General features: G+C 33.1%; 1 long non-coding RNA gene and 1 pseudogene across 1 annotated transcript; both read left to right on the forward strand.

Moving 5' to 3' along the window:
• The first annotated feature begins 7,900 nt into the window (after positions 1 to 7,900).
• Positions 7,901 to 9,430, forward strand: LOC131873666 (uncharacterized). The gene is made up of 2 exons (XR_009371593.1): positions 7,901 to 8,277; positions 8,583 to 9,430. It is a non-coding gene; the product is annotated as an uncharacterized LOC131873666 (long non-coding RNA).
• A 5,769-nt stretch (positions 9,431 to 15,199) lies between these two features.
• On the forward strand, positions 15,200 to 20,892 carry LOC131043856 (expansin-like A1; annotated as a pseudogene).
• Positions 20,893 to 21,894: the final 1,002 nt, after the last annotated feature.

A 21,894-nucleotide genomic window follows, 5' to 3' on the forward strand; every position in this document is an offset into this window, starting at 1 on the left:
ATGCAAACTCCTCTTGTTGATCCTACTTTGTATAGACAATTAGTTGGAAGTTTAAATTATTTAACTCTTACTAGGCCAGATATTGCTTATAGTGTTGGTTTGGTTTCAAGATTCATGTCTAAACCTCAACAAACACACTTTAAAGTTGCTAAAAGAATTTTAAGATATATTAAAGGAACTATTAATGTAGGTTTGTTTTATGATGCAAATTCTGACTTTACTTTAAAAGGTTTTACTGATTCCGATCTAGGTGGAGATCCCAATGATGGGAAATCTACTTGTGGTTATTGTTTTTTTGTTGGTTCAGGAGCAATTTCTTGGAATAGTAAAAAGCAACAATCTACCTCTCTTGGATCCACTAAAGCTGAGTACAAAGGATGCACTAATGCTTCCAAAGAAGTCTTGTGGCTTAGAAGATTACTTGAAGATTTGGGTCTACCTCAACACGAACCAACTCAATTGTATTGTGACAACCAAAGTGCCATTGCCTTGGCTAAAAATCCAGTTTTCCATGCAAGGACAAAACACATTGCTCTCCAACACCACTTTATTAGAGAACAAATTGAAGACAAGCAAGTTTCACTCCTCTATTGCAAGGGGGAAGACCAAGTTGCAGATATTTTGACCAAGCCACTTTGTAAAGAAAAGTTCCAATTTCATTGTAAAAATCTTGGATTACAACCCATTGAAGGGTTTGATGTAAGCTCCCCAAGTAAAGCTTAAGGGGGGGTGTTAGAATATTTAATCTTTACTTAGCTTAGGTTTATTTGTATTTAGTTTAGGATATTCCTTTGGAATTCCTACATGTAATTTGTCCTCTAGTACATGTGTGAGGACAAGTCATTTCTTTTATTTTCCTTTATTAAGGAATATTAGATTTCCTCCATAAGAGGATGTGGACACATGGCACACACATTTTATGAATGGTGGCATTCATAGATTTGGGAGTTACTTTGTAACTCCTCTCCTCATCTCTATTTAAGAGATGTCTTCTCTCTCATTTTCTTCTTAATGACAATATTTTAAAGAGCTTCTTGCTCTCTCTCTCTCTCATTTTAGGCATTGCCTCATTCATAATATCACAAGGGGTTTTTCTTTGCTTTTCCCCTTTCAAAAGTTCTTGTGCCTCTCTTCTTCACATTTGGGTGATGCTCCAAGGTTTTTTGCTTTTCTCTTGGTAACATTTACTTCATCAATAAAACTTTCTTGGATTTTATTTTTCTTTCCTTGCTCTTGTATTTCCTTTCACCAAGCCTATTCGAGTGGAAGATATGGTCCCCTTAAGGATCTTTCCAAATTTATGCAAAGGGTGTGGTCAAAGCTTATTGCCACAAAGGGTTTCTTAATGTTTATCTTACAATCAAAAGTGTCCGATTACTCTTCTTCCCAGCCTGTCAATTGTATGTACATATTTCATAGACCCATAGATTATTTTTCTTGGCATAGTAGTTTATCCTCGTATCTGAGTAATAATTCTATTGTCTTTTCTATGTTATTGATTCACGCCCATCCACCACCCAACGGGTAAAAAGCATGAATGGTGACAGAAGATTGCATGGTTCAATTGAAGGAGAGCATAGAGTATTGCCTAAAAATGGAGGTATAGGTTTTGGGAGTGCATCTATACTCTAGAAAACGTTCCTGTTCACATGCGGAACATTCTTCTCAAAGGCCAAATGGTGTTATAGAGGTTGTCCACAATTATCTAAACGCAAACATGTTACATGCCTCATTCTGTAAGTGATTGACCTATCTTTGTGCAAATGACAAAGAATTTCTCTCTAGTCATTGTATTTCTCTTAGATTGTCTTGTCTGTAATACCAGCTAGTGCAGCAATTCTAGCTCTGTACTATCTAATCACTATTTTATTTGTCATGCCATCCTTCTTTGTGTTGTATTTTTTAGAAATGGTAATTTAAAGGTGAATGGTCATTTTGGAGGCTGGTGGCATCAGAGGATGGAGGATTTCCATTATTTTAAATTAGCTTCACACTTTGAGATGAAGTTTTTCTTGAGAAGTGTTTTTTGGTTTTTTCTTTCTTGCTTTTCTTTTATCTTTCATTGTTGGTGTTAATAGATTCAAATAACACATGTAACATGAAGATTGATTTTTCAGGACAAGTAAGGGATTTGGTGTTGAAGCTCAATATGGATTGTTACCCAAAGAGTTCATGAGACTATGATCAAGAATTATACCTTTATGAGGGTCAATAGGCAAATTGATGGACCTCTATGTGTGTAGAGCTCAATATATTCATTTTTGTCAAATAATTTGATTTCTGTAATTTGAGAGTTTGGGATCGAGAACTCTAGAGTTCAACTTAAAGCTACACCTTCATGAGGGTCATGAGATAGCTTGATGGAGCTCCACTTGATTTAGGATTTTTTTCTTCAAAGAAAGATCTTCAAAAAAATATGTATTTATTTTATGTAATTAACAAGTTTCGTGATTTAAGTCTTAAGGGGGATCCATTGGTACTTCTGTAGGAACAATGTAATAAGGGAGAAATGTTGACGTATTACATATTGTTATGTGTGGTTATGCAAGCAGCTATAGTTACATAGTTTATGTAGTTGGTCTAACTACATTTCTTCTCTATATATTTCATTATTCTTTAATCAATAATAATAGCAACAAAGGATTTGAAAATTCAAAAACTCCACACTTATTCTCCTTAGAAACTTATGTATGCAAGTACTCAATGTTGTAAGGTGTTGAGAATCAAAGGAGATTCTTTTCATTCTTCTAGCTTATTCATTCTTTTTTATTTTATTTTGATCTTTGATATTCTAATCTAAGCTCAATTATTCTATAATATTTTATCCAATTTCATGGATTATTGGATGAATTAAAATGAATTTTCATATCATTAGTGTTGTGTTGATTGTAAGGTTCTTTGTGTGGTTAGTTAAATATTCAACTTGACTGTTTATGGAATATCAAAATCTCATTAAGATTGTGATGATTCTTGTTATCAACTTATACATGATCATGGCAGTTGCTCACTAATTCTATCATAGTTGAATCTTCCTTAGATGATTCCATCATTTTGTGTGTTAGTTAGGGGGAACCTAGTAAAAGATGGGGTTTTAAATTGGATTTTTCTACTAAAAGATCCAAATTGGAGGATAAGATAATCATGCTCACTTGTATCCATTTTTTCAACCCCTTTTTTTGATAAGCTAATAGCTGCTAAGAGGCAACACCCATTATATTGATCACCAAAAATGATATTATAGTTTTGATAATTACAACATCTGCATGTATCCATTGCTGATCTATTTTGATCCCACCTATACAACATCAAAATAATATATAAATCCCAAACCTATCATATATCCTTATCCCCAATTGCAGAAAACTTGTATCCATACGCTAATCCAAAGTAGCCTCGATGTTTATAAAATTGGGGACAAATATCTAGTATCTTCTATATCTGTCACCCTTTAGAAAATGACAACATTATCAAATAACATATACAAAAAAAATACCATATTTTTAGTGACGCAGTCCAGTGGATGAGAACCACTGCCCAAGGTTAGGATTCTTCTTCTACTCTCAATTTATCTACCACGAGCACTCTAGCACCATTGGACACTCAATGCCGCACATGTCATGGGCATGACTCTTTGCCATTTCTTCAATGTCATGGCTATCATTCTCCACCCATTCTTCCCCATGATCTAGTCCCCAATCCTCACCATCCTCACTCCCTCCTTCTACCACCAGTATTTATGCTTCCATGTATTCTTTGACCCATTCTTCTTCTGAACCGGGAATGATTTCAGCCAAATGAAGCAAGAAGATAATGCTCTATTCCATCTCCTCCCATTGTGTTTCTAACATCTCCGGTTCTAGGGTGTGGACAATAGGGAATTTCCTCACTTCTCCACCACAACCCTTAGACATGTAGTAATTCTGAGGTAGTAGAATGAGCAGGTTGACATCCACATTATCTAGGACTGCATGAATTTCCCCTAGAAATGCATGCTCAAACAACATTTGACATATTTTCTTGGCCTTGGACTTGGTCATCGCCATATAAAGTAGAATTATCAAGAACATTGTCGTGAGATCAATATTAACCCGATAATGGTGGTAAGCATTAAAAACTCTCTCCCTAGCACAATTTTTACAGCATGCATCACCAGACTGTGGCTAGAAGAAATTATGGCCGCCATTCTTTTGTCTGTCACCTCCCCCAGATAATACGTCTTCTATTTTGTTGATATGAGTAGGATTGACATGCCCATCACTCGCAATTAGTTAGACTACTAAAAATAGGTAGAAATGAATGAGTCATCCATCATTGCTCACTCCTATTTCTTAACACTCGCCTTATGTCACCATGATGAGCCATTGAGCCGCTTAATAAATGTTATGTCATTTAGCTCATCATACCAAATTTGGACGCCATCTATGGAGACGAAAATTTGCACCCCTTCATAATGTATTTTCAAAATAGGACCCTTATAAATACACTATGAGAATGCAAATTTTTGCCCCATAACCATTTCACCAAATTTGTGTATTGCCTTGTAGGATTTCATTTGAGTTGTTCCACACATTTCTGCCCTCTTCCGTATGTTTGTCATCCATATGTGACACACCGCAACTGTCACGATGGACCATCCTCAATATTCCTCTATTCCTACACATAACATGTGTCTCTCAATCGGACACCCTCGTTTGATCTCTTCGTCATGTGTCCATTTGTGAAAAACACCCTCTCCATCTTATAATTACAGTAGTCTTTCTAAGAACCACCCACCGTATGTTATTTGTTGTGTGGGCAGAGATCTTGATTCATCACATCTCATATTGGGTGGTAGGGCCAGTACAAGTACGTATGAGTGACTGCGTTTTGCTTATTTTCATGCTCTAATTAGACTTACCTTCCTACAACCACCTCATCTCAATTTGGCATCCTGTCAACCTCCTCTTTTACTAGTTTATCAGCCACATCGTTGCCTTCGCGATAGACATGGCTAACCTTGAATTTCACAAATCTTCCAAGAAACTCCTTAATGGGGCAAAGCCAATGACTGAGCTTCTAGTTCAGTGTATGGTTGAGATGAATGTCATTTACCATTATAAGGGAGTCTCCCTCGAGATGAATACTGTTGGCTCCTATTTCCAAACCCATTTGTAGTCTGATCAAGGTAGATTTGAATTCTGTCACATTATTAGTGGAATATACACAGAGAGATACAAATCTTTGTGCAATTGTTTTTCCATTTTCATCTCGTGCAATGCACCGGACTCCATTTAGATTAGGGTTGTTTTTGGGCACCATCAAAGTTGATCTTAATCCAGTCTATATCGGGAGCAGTCCATCTATCCAGCTTCATTAATGAGCTTATTTTTCATTTTATATCTATTAGATTAAAGATTATGATCTATACATTTGATTTGGGATTTTGAGTTTTTGTCTTATCTAAAATTCTATTTTTTTGGTCTATAAGTATTTGTTCATGTATTAGATGATAAATAAAATCACAAATCAGACATTCATTTAATTTATCTCTTTTGTTTTAAAGTAGTATTTCACTCCCTAACTTCTATTGGAGCCTCTTGAATGGACTAGTTGATACCTACATATTGGGTTGCTTTAGAAATCCTAAAACTCATAAAAGAATTTTAGGAAATTAATTCACTCCCAAGTAGGGAACAACCTATTCCACATGTTGTTGTATCAAAGCACACATGGTACTAGAATCTTAAATATTTGACAAGCACTAATATTTTGCCAATTGGCAAGTGTATTATTTAATATAGTGTAGACATGCACTATTTCTTGTAAATAACGTATGCAATTATTGAATTTGGCTCTAACATTTGATAATTTTGTTAAGATTGATGTGTGGTTGAACATGTCTAGTGAGAAAATTATTTGGTTGGGTATTTGTAGGTGAAGAGAGAGAGGTGTTTTAGAACACTTACAGAAAAAAAAACTAAATGATAGAATGCTACTGAGCGGATGGGCTCTATGAACTACAATTTTCTCATTCAATTTTTTGAGGCCTTCAAGACTGTTGTTCATAGTCTCTTTACTAATCTCCACCAAACCCCTGAGATTACCCTTTGGTATATCCATACCCTTCTCCAAATTGGTTATTCTAGCTTCAAGCTCTGTTTTCATGACCTTCACATCTTCGGTTAGTTTCTGGGTCATTTTCAAGAGCTTATCGGTTTCATCAGGCATTGGGTTCTCAGTAAAAGTGTTGATAATATCTTTTATACCTTGTTTGATGAAGAGAATTTTGCTAGTCACCCAATGGAAGCATTTTTCCTGATTGGTGGTCGAATTTGCTAGAAGCATATCAATATCTGCTTCATCAGTTTTGCCATCTCCGGGGTCCACCTGATCCACATTAAGGGGAATATCTAATTTAATTTTGTCTTCCCCTTTGTCTTTTGTCTCCACTGCTTTCCCCACCTTTTTCTTTTTAGAGCTATTATGGCCCATCTCCTAGGGTTTGGAAGGAGGGGTTTTGTACTTTTTGGCTGCAAGTCTAGGGTGGGGTTTACTCTTTCTACTACTGCTAGTGCCGGGAGTAGCCTTTTGGGGGGTCCCCTCTTCCTCCTTCGAGGGCCAGTATTCAGGATCATCTTCTACATTGTTGTAGAAGTCTTATACAAGTGTTTTGGCTACAAAGAGGATAGTGTTGTTATAGTAATAAGTTATAACAAATTGTTCATGTGGTCATTTAGAAATGGAGAAAATTTGATGAACGATCTTGATTTTCAAGGGGTTTATGCCTTTGTGGACTTTAGTGCAACATTCATATGTTGGGTTATAGTGGCATGCAAATAGTCATTCATGAGGTATTTAGTTTTATATGGATTTTAAAAATAAAAAAATCTGCTCGTTTGCAATAAGGGTTGTATGTGTTTTGACAATCAATCATATAAAAATGAAGAAGAGATTCAATTAATTTAGTGCATATATAGATCACAAACAAGTGTCTTGTAACTTTATTGTAAAAATATAGAATTATCATAGAAATGTCTATCTTTCAAGCAATTGATTTAAAGAATTGTATAGATTTATATCATCTTCTAGATAATTCAAAATTTTACTATGAGGAAAACATTCATTTATAACAAAGTTTTATTGTAATAATTTTTTTATCAATGTGCTCATGAAACTTAAAAAGAGCTTAAACCACAACATGTTGACACTTTAGGTGAAGATGGTCCCCACCATAAAATGTTACACATTGACAACTATATATTAACTGTTTACCACAAATTATTTAACATTTAATTTTAATTACTGATATATAAAATTATGTAATAAGTCAAAGTATACAACCTAATAAATTTAGAAGTTATAAAGTATGATTTAAAATTAAAATAATAGTTCACAAATATCAAATCAAATGTCATTGCTACTTTATTTGGTTTGAAATAATCGAAATGGGCATTACCTGGATGCAACATTATCTGGCATATCCTTACTGCTATGCTGTCCTTGATCTTCTGAGAAAAAAAACTTCAATGAGAAACCAAGTTTCAAATTTTAACGGTACAATTTGTAGAGCCTAGTCGTTAAAAATAGTGAAAACATATGTTTCCTGTGCAGGAAGCTTGATAACCCCCACATTTGGTCATTGGGTCCAGACCTCAACATCCTCCCTCCTGGATGAGTCAAATGAAACCAAGTAAACAAACAAAAACACAGCGAAGAAGATTTTGTGCAGCTGGAATGAGTTCATTCATACCCATTGCCAATTGGCACATCACACAAATATATGTGGTTTCAAACAAGTGTTGAAATCCGTAGAGAATAGTGACTGAGTTAATTGCTTGTCAGCTGTCGGTGTAGTGGTTGCATTAAAATGTCAAAATAGGTTTCTGTTGTATTCTTATCATCCCAAAGCACCGACTGGAGATGCTAATTGGGTATATATGCTTATTCCAAATGGCTTTCTGTTGTATTCTTCTTTCAAATAGCACGCCCATACGGTCGGTGGTAGGAAAGGCTGTGGGATTACAGTTGGCGAGCAGATTTTTGTTTCCTTTCAATGGATGATTAAATCAGTGTTTCCAATGTGCAGCTGTCTGCATTTTACGCGGCTTTCCTGCATTATATTTTCCTATAAATCCTTCTATACTTGCCCCATTCTCCATCAGATAAACACAATGGAGTTGAAAAATGTGTGTTCTGCAGCATGGATATTAATGTTCATCTTGCCCACAGTCTTCTGCTGTGATCGGTGTGTTCACAAATCAAAAGTGGCCTATTACTCTTCCTCCCAGCCTGTCAATGGTATGTACAAATTTCATAAATCCTTTAAATCTTTTCTCTTGGTAGACTAGTTTTGTTAGCGTGAGTTTTGCATCCAGTTTGCATGATCCTCTCTAGCTCTCGGTGAATGATGGACCGCTTACATGATCCTCTCCATTATCTCCAAGAATATTGGATCTGTCTTCCATGCAAACTGCAGATCAATAAGTTTAACTAAGCATCTTTCACTGTTAATTTCATATTTTTGTGCGGAGCTTTTTTCTATAAATCATGCTTTTGAATACTGAATTAATATAATTTGGTTTTGCTTCTTTCTTTTCTGCTAGATCTATTTTATTTTGCAGGATTAGCTGCAAAATTCTACATGGTATCAGAGCCAGATTGTTAGGAAGAAGAAGTTAGACAAATTATTTGCAGGCAGATTTCTGAAGATTAGCATCACCATGGAAGCTGACGTCTATTTCTGAATGCATGCATATTCTTTTCCTAATTTTTGCATGCTCCTTGCTTTTTTTTCCTACATTGATTCTTTAAAATTGTATGTGCTTTGCAAGCACCACATGATGAAGATCTGGAAATTTTGGGGCTTTGTAAAAATTAAACTTTTAGAAAGTTTATATGGGGTTTTGCTTGATGCATTTAGTCTAGGTTTCTTTCAATAAATCGAAGATTAAAGTTTCTATGCACTCTTCCTCCAATTGACAACCAAAAATGTTCTTTTTTTCTAAATTCTTGTCTACATGAGATTCCAATGTTGCAACTTTGTTTGCTCCTAGAGATTCTTTCTAGCAGGGTTCCTGACTACATGAGATTCCAGAGTCGCATCTTCGAGTGCTTCTAGAGTTTCTTTCTAGTGGGACATTATTGAGCAATGGATATACAATGGCATCATCCCAATCGGAGGTCATCTTTGCAGTTCTTCAGCTTTGAGCACATTTATTCAGATTCATATCTTCCTGTCTTCAGATGATCAGTTTTTGTATTCAGAGACCGTGTACTTGTCTGTTCATCCATTTGAGCAATGCATAATATGTACAATTGCATTTTCAAAGTATCCTAGAGGTACTCATGCAGTGGTTTCTATGATTCTGTACAATCCTGTTGCAGTGTGGATTCATTTGCAGTTTGCAACTTTCTTCTCTAGTTTGAATAAATGGTTAGGAGTTTTTCTCAATTGAGATTTCTCCTTTCTTATTTGTAATTGGGTTCCTAATCAGACTTCGTTACCAGGACCCATATCTTTCCTCTTTTCATATATCTCCTTAATTAGACTTAAGGGGAGGTGTTAGCATGAGTTTTGCATCCAGTTTGCATGATCCTCTCTCGCTCTCCATGAATGATGGACCGCTTGCATGATCCTCTCCAGTCATTGAATATATAGTTGCAGTTGCAGTACAATCACATATATATTTCAAGTTCAACAAATTCACTGTAGATCTCTGTTTTACACGTCATAGAAGGAAATTGCGCTCCATTTCACTAGGGAACCCCGCACTGTATTTAAAGTGTTTTGTAATGGTCTAATTCAAAACGATCTTAAATGTTATAATGAGTGACAATCATTTGATATGGATAAACCTTGTTGATATAGAACGTACATCACAAAAAAAAAGGCCACATAAGTTCAATTCAATTCAATACAGTCTTCTATTCTCTTAAATGAGGGGTCGCTAAAGTTTGATTTTACTTACGAAAAGCTTTCACTGTGCATATGATTTTTTCCTCAAATAATCAAGCCAAAATTTAACCTTGCTAATAGGGCAAGACAAGTTATTCAGCAACAATTGTTCTAAAACATAACTAATTTGCACACAAGTAGTGTTTATATTCTAATTTTAAAATAGTGTCATATATTCATTAATAAAAAATGGTAGGAAAAAATATATTCCTAATGTAATTGATCGTGAGTAAGATAATTTTCACTTTAATTTTTTAATTTGAATTTTTATCTTTTTTATTTTGATATTTTATGAAATTGTCAATTAGTGTTTTAGCTTTTTCTTAAGTCAAGGGATGCGTATTTTAACAAAGGATTCATCTTCTATGATAAGGAAATAATTTATTTACTAAATTTATTATGGAGACTCAATTATTGAGAAAATGGTTAAAAGAGTCATAAGGCATTTCTAAAATAAAAACATCTTTTTAGATGATAATGAGGAAGATAATATACACAATTTAGGTGGTCCCAATTGTCTTCCTCTAAATGGTGAAAAGAAAGAGGTGGGAAAAATGTAGCAACTGTCCTTTGATCTACAAATGAAGATTTCATATTATGATTTTTTAGGTCCACACATGAAAATTTAGATTGTCCTTTAATGTGTAGAGAATATTAATTTTAAAATAAAAGCATCTTTTTATATGATAATGAGGAAGATAATGTACAGAATTTAGGTGGTCCCATTGTCTATATCTAAATGGTGGAAAGGAAAAGGTAGGGAAAATGTAGTAAGTGTCCTTGGATCTATAAATGAGGATTTTATATTATGCTTTTTGTAGGTCCACACATGATTATGACTTTTGTAGGTCCATAAATGAAAAATTGGATTGTCCTTTAATGTGTATAGAATAAAAAAGATAAGATAACAATCTAAACGTGACATTATAACATTTGGATAGTGTTGACCACAATAAGGGAGAGATATTACAAATAAAACATATGTTATTGTTTTTATTGGTGGTGTAAGTAAAAACATGGAGCCATTGACACCTAACCTATGTATTTATTAAAAAAAAATGTGCCCATGGTAGAGCACACACAAAAATTTCATCTTATGGAGTATGAGTCCAGGATTTTTAAACTTTAGTAAGACTGACATTTGAAAATAGTTATTTCCCTACCTAAAATAGGAATTTTTTTCTATTGGGGATCTTATAAAGTGAATTATCAGAACTCGTTAGAAATATTTCATTTGAAAAGAAGGGGGGTAAAGAAGAAAACTTGAGTGCTCTTATTTTAAAAATTATAGTCATTATTGTGAGTTTAAGATAATGATGGGAAAAATAGTAGCAATGACAAAGAATTATTAGATGAAAAAGTGAACATTTAGATGGAAAAAATTATTAAAATTTTAACTTAAATTTTGGATTCATTCTAATTTTTCTTTTGAAATTACATTGATTTTAGGAAATTTGGAATTCCAAAATTAGAAAATCAAGAGCTTAGTGTTATTTTAAAAGTTTCCATGACTTACTGTCAGTGCACACATTTTCCTAAATTGATCTAATTTATCACTTTGAGAAATAAACTAGAAAGTACATCAAAATGATAAAAAAATTATTAGAATAAAAAATAGTTTGGATTAAATCTGCTAAGGTTTTATGAGTTATTTTCTTTCATCTTCTTTCATGGTATTACTAGTTTTTGTTCTCTTTTTTTTTTGTTTACCCTCCAACGGTCTAGTTAGAGGGGACCTATACCTCCTCAAATGTTCTTATAGGATTTGGATCCTTGGTTCATTGTAAGGAAATTGATGCATTGTTAGAAACTAAGGACAAGTGTAAAATTGAGTAGTTAAGATCAATGCATGCTATCACTATAGGACTCTCCAATCATCAACATTAATGACTAATTTTTTAAAGAATATGTTTACTTTGCATGGTATGATCCTATATTTTAGATTCCCTACTATGTAATTTTCTCCCAAATACTTGTATCTTTGGGTTTGCATGCTTGTAATAAAGATTATTTTATTATTATATTTGTAATGAATTTGATAGAAATAGATTCTTTTGCAGGAATTTTTTTTTCAAATACTATACTCTTTATGAAGCACTAGCAATAGATTCTAAATTGTGCAATAAAATTCCCATGATTAAAAAAGTTTGATTTCACATGTATGCCTCTCTATTTTGAGTTTTGGTTATTGTATGGTTTTTAAATAATTGTTAGGGTAAAATATTAAAATCTAGCCGTTACCCTTTCATAAATTATTACATTGAAGGATAAAGAGATCAAGTGGATCTAATCTCTAGATTATAAATCATAGGTTTTATTTCTTTCATGAATATGGACATCATACTATAAAGTACCCAAATACTAAAGGAAAAATATAGAGACAAAATATTCAAGAATATTTCAAGAAAGATATAGATATTTTTATAAAACCTAGAAAGAAGAGTAGTGTTAGGAAGAAAAATATTTAGAATATTAAAAAATGGCCACTATCATAAAATATATTAATAATATATAATGGAGAGGACAAAATTTTAAGAAAGTGGGTATGAAGACAAGGAGGATTTGTTAATAGCCTACAAATTCAAACAAGATCTCAAAAAGATAGTTGATGAACAAGAAGCTAAAAAAAAACTCTATATCTAAAGAGTAACGATAATAGAACCAATCCCCTTAAATATACCTTAAAATGTAAGGATCGATATAATCTTGGACAACCCTTACATCTTCAAGAAGAATTAGTCCAAAATCTAAGGTTCAAGTAAAGCTGCCATATATAATTAATTTGAAAAAAGAGAAGTATAATTTAGTTAATCTAAGGTGACTAGAATCAATAGATATTTATTTCTTTAAAAAATGTAGTTCTTGGGGATGTAGTTATTAGGAACCTATTATAGCTATATATTAGTTTAGTAAGCACTAAGAAATCAAATGTTACCCTAGAGCTAATGATATTTGGGAACATTTAGGGATTGAAGGAACCCCACCCCCCTAAGAAAAGGATTCTATAGATATTCTTGGAGAATTTTAATCCAAATATTAGTGCTATAAATAATAAACTTATAACAATTTATTTTGATAATGTTTATATTCGAAGAAAAAATAGTTTTTCTACACAAAACTACTCGATGTTCAGCTGATGGTACAACTATTATCTAGAATACATATGAAATCAATTTATAATAAATAATTTATATAAGTTGTTGGCTCACTGGGTTGGTTTAATTTCTAGCCCCTAATTCATGTTTCTCCTTCATTAATGTTTATGGACCATAATCACCCTAGGACAAGATTCACTATTGGGTAAAATCAAAATTCTAAGAATAGATGTAGAAGATAATTAGATTATTGTTGAATATTTTGATGTTGGACTTGATTCCTTATAAAAAGGTTGGTCTCTTTCACCTGGGCTTATAAGAAGGGAATATATACTCTCTTTATACTTTATTCTCTCAAGGATATTTATCTTCAAATATTTGTTTTACTTGGACAAAACAATTTTGAGGGATCAAATTTTGGGAAAGATTGGTCATTTCTTGGCATCTCTCTTATGGTTGGACAACAAACTAATTTATAGGTCCAAATTATTGATAAAATGGGGCTCAAATCCATCAAAATCCCTAGACCATTTATCTTGATAATTTTCCCCAAAGTCCTTTTGAATTGGAAAAAATGTTGGAAACACATCCTAATTTGGACCGAGTAGTGTATTCTTCTTAATTAGGTCAAAATGACTACTATGTGATGAGAACTTATTTATTTGATAGATAAAGGTTTTCAAGATAGGACACAAAGAATGGAACTATTATTTGCCTTAAAGTTTTTCAAGGAAAGGCTACTTGTGAGGAAAAATGACAAAGGTCCAATATTCACTCTTATATAACTATAATTTTGAATATATAGTTGAGAAATAAACTTCAAGATCTCTTGTGACCATCACACTATTTATAAATGAAAAGAGGGCTTTTAGAAGTAGATATCTATTATTAAATGACTTCAAGAGGGAGCCAAGAACACTAAGATTTTTGTTCTAGCCTATAAAACCAGGAGATAGATGAATCATGTTTATACAATTTAATTGGCAGAAGGAAGTCTCATTTGGGACCCTCAAATATTCCTTGGCTTCCTTCTAGGGTAAAATTATTTTTATGGATAATGAGGGAAGTATGAACAAGTAGGATCTATTTGTTGGCCAATTCCCCTCCTTGATTAGCCAAATAAGAAATGAAATTCTCATTAAAGATATCTCTAAATAAGAGGTTTGGGTTTATCTCTTTGGTATGGCCAAGGTTCCTTGGCCCAAAGATTCAGGGAATCTTAGTGCATGATATTTTGAAAGTTATCTAAGAATCTCAAATTTATTTATCCATTTTAAATTCTTCATTTTCTCTTTCCTTATCCTTATTCCCAAGAAGAAGGAAGTGATCAAATATTGAAGAATTTATATTGATTGCCTTGTGCAATAATATTAAAAAAATAAATGCTAAAGTTAAGTGATCCTACAATAATGAGTTCCACTTTTAACCAAAGTCAAACATTGAAATTAATATTTTTAAATAAATTCTCACTTTCTAATACTTATGGCAGCTATTTACCATTAAGAATTTGAAGATGACACGAGCTAGTGATTTGTGAGATTTTATCTATAGATTTTAAATATAAATTATTAAAAAACTAATAATAAATTATGATTTTTAAATGTATCTTTTAGTAACTTCAATTTTTATAGTAAACAACATTTTTTTAAAATGACATTTATATCATAGCACGTAACTTTTTCAATAGAGAGCATAAAATTATAATTTTTAAAATATAGATTTGTAACACCAATATCTAGGGCATGAATATTTTTTATTATTTAGGTGCATATTTTTTAAAATCAATTTTCAAAGTCAAAGTAATTATAATTTGGACATAAGTGTATTTAGTAAAGATTAATGTTTTTTTGTATATCAAAATATAATTTTTTTTGTTGAAACTAGGACACTAATACCTAAATTGTAGACATTTTCAATTCTTTTCTTACTATTTTACTATTTTTCCACTTGTTTAGAACAAAAAACTTGATGTTCAATGAAATGCCTATTTTTAGTAAAAAATAGAAAATAATATATAATAAAGTAAAAATATATTAAAACTTATATTTTTTGGAAAGCTCAATTAAAGGTCTACAATCTTGTAAATTATCTTTTCAAGTTCATTCCATTTAAATTTTCAACTAGAGGTTTGAAATATAAATTTCTAAGGAACTTTTTGGGTAGAGTGAAAATGGCGAGCCAATTGAAGGGTGTGAAGGTATGCCATTCCCACAAAAAGGGAAAGGAAAAAAACCCTTTCAACAAAAATAATTTCCAAAGTGGAAAAAAGAGACCTTCCTTTGAAGCTCCTTTTTATTCCTCTTATGGCAGTTTTTTTGTATTGATATAGTGAATAAACTGTAGTACAAAATTGGGTGTAACTGGTTTATCAATACGTCATAACTGTGCAAAATAATATCAACTTGTACATGCTATGTCTATCAAGTTTTCTACACAACATATATGTCAGATTAATAACATCAGTTTTCCAAAAAAAAAAGTCTTGCCCATGGTGTAAGCCTAGTTTAAATCTAGGCGATCCATCCTACAGCTCCTTCCATCCAAACGAGTCAGCGATCATCCAACATCCTGGAAGATTGGATCATTTGTTGTCTCACCTAGTGGCCATTGCCCCTGATTTCCTCCATGAGAGCATCAAGGGCATTCACAAATGGAGTTCTCTCAGCATTGGTTCTTCCCCCTGTGTAACCATGAGACAGCTCGAAGATGAATACTGTGGCATGCCCATCTAATAGGAATCTCCAGAACTTCTCTTTGTAAATGGAATGAGAAACAAAGGTCCATTTTCCCCCCATTTTCAGTAGTTTCCATAAAAGGAATAAAAAGGTAACTTCAAATGTAGGTCTCTTTTTTTCATTTTTTGAAATTACCTTCATTCGAAGGTTTTCAACTTTTGAATGAAGGTACTTTATCATATATGTTCGAATGAAGGTGTTTTCAACTTTTCAACCTCCATATAAGTTAAAAAATGTGATGTCCCAAGTTTGGGACTCATTATTGTGGAGTCCCTTGGTTATATGAACCTTAGATTAAAAACTCTCCTTCTGCTCCTATCTTAGAGGAGCAAGGAAGTTTTTATGCAAGGTCAATATGTCACCAAAAATATAGTCATGATGCATGAGTTGATTCACTCCTTTTAGGCCAACAAGAGGAAAGGAATTCTTCTAAAAATAATTATATCTAGAAGGCCTATGATAAGTTTAACTAGAATTTGAAGAATAGATGTCATCAACGATCAAGTTTAGATTTTATTAGAGGTCTTTGAACAAAAATTTCTATTTTTAGCTGGATTCTTAGTGATGGTTAATGACATTTGAGGGAAGGTGATTTATCACATCTTTATATTATTCCATTATTATGGTGGAACTACTTGGTAGTAATATCATGTCTTTAAAAACTAGAGGATCCCTTTGTGAAAATATTTTACTCACCAATAAGTTGAATTGATGATATGTTTTTTTTTGTTGGAGTAATTTTAGGACAATTATCTAATTATTTACTAATTAGATCCTTTAATTGTTTTTTCACTTAAGCTAAACTTGGGTGCTTTTTTGTTATCTAGATTTTTCTTTTCTAGATGTAGTTGAACTTAATTTAGCTCCTACTTTGCATTGCTTTAGTTCTCCTAATTTTAGCATTAGGTTTTGCACCCAGGGTTTCATTCATCCTCTATAAGGATTCATTCATTCATTGTAATTGTACCTCTAATATTTTATCTCTAATATCAATTTTTCAATAATACATAATTCTTTGGTTGTTATAGAGAATACAATCTTTGCTTGATCTCTTTTGTGTGATAGGCGTTTTGTTTGCAAATCAATCTTGGCTCTTGTGGTTGATTGTCAACTTATATATGGTACCAAAGAGTTTTTGTCAAGTTTATATCTACATGCTTGAGGGATTCAACATGAGGTGAATTTTCAATGCACTGCCATCACATTTGTAGCATCCAAAAGTAATAGATCAACTATTGTGTCATCATAATTGGATCAATTGGGTCAAATTAGTTGAGGGCACATAAATTGAGGCAAAAAATAAGGGTATATTAAAAATATGGGCAAATTTGGAGAAAATAAGAGGTCACCATCGCACTCTGAAGGCTCAAAAAACCCAAAAATCGCCTGTCAATTTGTCGAAATCGGAGATCGAGGAATTCTTTGCATTTTTTTTTTGAAAAGTTTTTATTTTCAGAAAGTTTTTGTTTTTGACAAGTCATTTATTTTGGAAAGTTTCTATTTTCAAAAAGTTTCTATTTTTGGAGAATTTCTATTTTTAGAAAATTTCTACTTTTAAAAAGTTGCTATTTTGAGAAATTTTCTATTTTTGGGAACCCTTCAAGCTTTCCAAGCCTTAGTTGACATGTAGTCGGTTTCTTGCCCATAAATTTGTCATAAAAAGTCAAAATTGAGCAAATGAGATATCATCAGAAAGATGATTTGGTGCTGATCTGATTCTCTAAGTGGTTTGATTAGATTCTACACAATTTTTTGTACCAGGCCTCGAAAGTCAGCCTTCAATTTTGCGCTTCCATATCTTGGACAACTAGACTCTATTTTTTTACTTCCGCACATTGTTAGAAAGCTCTCAGAGTAACCTATTCAATTCTCATGTCCTTTTTTTGTAGAGTTTTTATCAGGTACTTAGAAATATCATTTTTTTCCTTTTGCGCTACATGCAAATCTAGTCTCTATTAGTATTGAGGGTTTCCATTTTTGTATTTCTTTTTGAGATCATTTTAAGGAGTGAATCATGTATAAGGGATGTAGGTGTAAATATAATGGGAGCAATCAACATGGCCATGAATGTGTCCTAATTTCTCACATAATTATTTTCAACTCTTTCTTAAGTGTGCATTTAAATCTCAAGTTGCTCCTTCTCCACTTGCAGAGACAAGTGTTGTACCTTCATTGATTGAAACTCTTATTCCTATTAAGTAGGATAATTCATCTATTTGTCTTCATAATTGAGATTCATATTTGAAAAACATTGCTTCAATATTTATGGAGTCTCATATTTTCGATTTGGGAGACACATTTGAGGGTGTATCTCTCCCATTTGATGATAGCTGTGATGCTCCTATTGTCACATCTTATTTGTCTTTTGAGCTTGGATGATACTGTTGCTATAAAAAATACAAGTTTTTTTTCCCAATCTTTCTTGAAGACCATCCATCTATCAATTTTGCATCTAAGATGATGTAAACAAGTCTCCAAAATGAAAGATTATAAAATAAACAAAATGTAAGAAAAATAACAAGTGTATAAAATTGCAGAGAAGAACAAAGTTGCATAACACTCAAATTTACATGGAAAAACCTGGTCAAAATATACCAGTAAAAAACCACAGGTTCTCGGGAATTACAGAGTTACAACAATCTCAAAATTGTAAATCAAAACATGACTTCGAGGAGAATAAAACAACCAAGTTGCAGAGTCCTAATTGAAGACAACTTACTAACTATAGTAAGTATGACTCGCACAAGTACATGTAAAACACATGTCGAAATTACTATTTATAGAGAGTAATCCATGATGATGCAACCACTGCTAGCTAAGAAGGCCATGATGACTCAACCACTGCTAGATGGGAATCCAAAATGACTCAACCACTGCAAGCTAAGAGCCCAATTTGAACTTCACATTCCAACACAAAACACAGGGTGGAAAGTTTGTGCAGAATCCGTTCGATGTCCATCACCAATTGGCACTATTTAAATATATATGTATCGCACTGAGTGCATCTATGGTAGCTTACAGCACGCGTTCAAATCCGTAATATTATAACTGAGTTGACTGTTCGTCGGCCGTTGGTGTAGTGATCGTATTAAAATGTCAAATGGCTTTTTATTATATTCTGATCGTGCCGAAGCACAGTTAGAGATACTGGTTGGGTATATTTGCTTTTATTGTATTCTTATTCTTATCGTGCCGAAGCACCTCTATACGGTCGGTGAAGTGTAAAAGGATGTAGGATTTTACTTGGCGAGCAGATATTTGTTTCCTGAGATTAAATCAGATTTGCTTGCCTTTCACATGTCTTTCTTGCATTCTATTTCCCTATAAAGCCTTGTATGATTTCCCTACTTTCCATCAGAGAAACATAACAATGGAGTTGAAAACTGTGTGTTGCGCAGGATGGATATTAATGTTCATCTTCCACCCAGTCTTCTGCTGTGATCGTTATCTTCACAAATCAAAAGTATCCTATTACTCTTCCTCCGAGGCTGTCAATGGTAACTATACACTGCATAAACCCTTAAATCTCTTTTCTTGGTAGAGTAGCTTATTCTTAGATCTGAATGATAACTCTATTGTAAATTACAGTCGGAGCATGTGGGTACGAGTCCTTTGCATCAACCGTGAACAATGGAGATGTGGCCGCAGCGAGCGCCAAAATATACAGGGAAGGGGTTGGATGTGGTGGCTGCTATCAGGTATGAACCAATCACTCATAATTTCTTTTGCTTTTTACTTCTGTTTTAGATTATGAATAAGTCTAAGATGTAAATATTATGCTGTGTAATTGTATATCATTTATTTGTATTAATATTTCGAATCACATTCTATGAACCGTCATAAAAAGCTGTGATAAAACTTTTATCTTTTCAGATAAGATGCACTGAGATTTGCGCAAGTCAGGGATAAAAGTTGTGGTTTCAGACTTCACCCAAAACAATCAGACGGATTTGTGCTGCCCAGTCGCACCTTCTCAAAGATGGCGCAACCCACAAAATCTTCTAAGCTTCTGAAGATGGGCATTGTGGATATCGAGTACAAAAGGTTACTAATTGGCATTAAATCATGTTTTGTTTTGAATTTTCACCATTTGGCCAAACAAACAAAAGAGTGTTTCAATTTTACTCCAATTTTGTTTTGGCAGAAGCCTGCCCCTACCAGAGTTATAAAATATCGATAAAGAGTTATAAAGTAATCTCTTTTTATCGATTTGAAGGCAAATGGATCATTTGACAAGAATCTTTTCTTTCATAATTTCTTGACAGAATACCATGTGAGTACCCAGGGCAGAACATGACGGTGAAAATAGACAAGATCAGTAATTACCCATACTTTCTTGCCGTGCAATTTCTGTACCAAGGAGGCCAGACAGATATCGTTCTCGTGGATGTTGCTCAGGTTAGAGACAGACATGACATACTTATTACTGTCTTCAAACCTAAAAGTTAGAGATGAGTAGGTAATGAGGTAAATTTGCAAAGTGCAGGCTGGATCTTCGAATTGGAAATACATGACGCCCAACCATGGGGCAGTGTGGAGTATGCAGCAACCTCCAATGGGGCCTCTATCTTTACGGCTGGTTGTTACGAGCGGATACGATGGTTGTTGGGTGTGGGCCAAGGGACCTGTGCTCCCTGCTAATTGGAAAGTAGGCTCTGTTAACGACAGTGGAGTTCAGATCAACGCCATCAAACAAGAAGGTTGTTCTCCTTGCCCACAAGATGACTGCTCCCCCTGCGACACCGGAGATTGGGACCAATAGGAATAATTGTATGCTAGTTGCATACAAGTACATAAATTTCAAGATCAGGCAATCTCTTGTAAATTTCTGTTTTACACGTTGCAAACTGATATTGTGCTTTACTACAACATTATATATACTAATTCTAGTATTTCATGGTGGGTTGAAAAGTGTTTCAATTGGGTCAGCTTTAAACCCTACACACTAAGCAACATATTAAGTCTAGAGAATGTCAGTCAATCTTGAGTGTAACACTTTTAAGTCTAGAAGTCGAAGCTTAGTGTGTGTGATTTAAGCCATCTGTTTCAATCGATTGAGTACAATTGGTAAAGATGATGGTATGTGATATGAGATCCTCAACTAAGGTTCAAACTCTTGGATGTACATTCTGGTCAAGTTTGACCTATAGATGAGTTTGACAAATCAGATCGCCTTACACACGGCTGCTTAGTCGAAGGTGACTTGTGGCTTAAAAGTATGCTTTCTCAAATGGGTGTAATCCACTATATAAAGATAGAGATGGTGACATCTATGTATTCCAACTTGTTTCCTATAAAAACAAAGGTGGTCTTATCGCTTAATTTAAAATAATCCTTAACTTTTGAAAAAGAAAAAGAAATAGTTTCTTAAGGGTTAATCTAGGAACAATGGTTCATTGTAAATCAATTTAAAGTGATTATAAAGATAAGAGACTTGAATATTTAAATGTTAAGTCAGGGAGTTGAATGTAGAAGAAATTAATATTGAGTTTGATAATTATAATTGTTAGTAAATAGATGAGATTTTAGAAATGATTTGATGCAAAATTTGGAAATAGAGCTTTTTTTTTTAATGAACTACTTGAAATTCTATGTTGGATTTATATTAGAGAAAAAGTTCATGAAATGGAGGATAATTTTTCATTGTAAATCTATGCTTTAGTTTTTAAATCAATGTAGAAATCTGTAATTTTTTTCTCTATACAAATTCGCTTGATATGATATGTGACATTCTCTTCTATATTTGAAAGTTTGCAGACTAGCAATATTTCAAATATCTTAAAGCATTGTTGTTACATCACAAAGAATTATTGTCTAATCTAATCCTCAAAAATGAAACAATGATGAAAATAATAGGGAAGAACCTAAGTATATATATTTTTTTCTTTTTATTGAACCAAATAGAAATTTGTCACTATTAATTGTTCTCTAGAATGATTTATTTATAACCTGTAGATTATTCTTTGTTGATTCTTAGATGATTAGAGTAAATGTGTTGAATATCTTAAAATACTAGCATATAACACTAATCTAAGCATGCAATTAGTCTACTTTAGGTGGAAGGGTAAAGAGGGATAGGTTGTCAACTTTGATTTTTAAATTTTAAATTCTAAATTTTAAATTGGAAATG

The sequence above is a fragment of the Cryptomeria japonica genome, chromosome 2 (assembly GCF_030272615.1).
Source record: "Cryptomeria japonica chromosome 2, Sugi_1.0, whole genome shotgun sequence".
NCBI classification, from domain to species: Eukaryota; Viridiplantae; Streptophyta; class Pinopsida; order Cupressales; family Cupressaceae; genus Cryptomeria; species Cryptomeria japonica.